The sequence below is a fragment of the Oryzias melastigma genome, unplaced genomic scaffold, assembly GCF_002922805.2.
Source record: "Oryzias melastigma strain HK-1 unplaced genomic scaffold, ASM292280v2 sc01574, whole genome shotgun sequence".
NCBI lineage: Eukaryota > Metazoa > Chordata > Actinopteri > Beloniformes > Adrianichthyidae > Oryzias > Oryzias melastigma.
Window position 1 is genome coordinate 1 of NW_023418156.1, and position 509 is coordinate 509.

Genomic DNA, 509 nt, shown 5'->3' on the forward strand with positions numbered 1-509 from the left:
CTGGCGGCGTCGGACACAGTCTGGTTGCTGGCGGCGTCGGACACAGGCTTCGCAAGTGATGCCTCAGCTTCTACCTCATTGGTTTCCAGTTTTACTAGAAGAAAACAAATTCATTTTCTTATTGCTTCATTCCAGTTATTAAAGTAATATCATGTATAGTTTCTTTACCTTCTTCAATTTTATTCAAACTGGAATCCATTGACTGCAAAAGGCCAAGGCTGCCACTTAAAGAAAGGATTTCTGGAGAGGGTACAGAAGAACAGAATTACTACGAGATTCTCTAGTATAGAACAACAAGTGTCATTTTCCTCACTATTGTCTTTCACCAGCAGTTCATCATCAGCATTCTGGCTTTGTCTTGCAACTGGCAAGCTTAAAGCTTTAAAGAAACATTTACCAAAAATTAGACACTGCCCCATCAACATTTATAACTTCAGGCTTAAATTTCATTGTTTTATAAAATTATTAAATGACCATACCATTGCTGAAGCAAACAGCCAGAATGAAAA

At 38.1% G+C, this 509-nt stretch overlaps 1 long non-coding RNA gene across 1 annotated transcript; it reads right to left on the reverse strand.

Moving 5' to 3' along the window:
- Positions 1 to 53: 53 nt before the first annotated feature.
- Positions 54 to 509, reverse strand: LOC112141773. Its single transcript, XR_002918454.2, has 4 exons — positions 480 to 509; positions 314 to 379; positions 169 to 240; positions 54 to 94 (listed from the first exon to the last, which is right to left on the reverse strand). It is a non-coding gene; the product is annotated as an uncharacterized LOC112141773 (long non-coding RNA).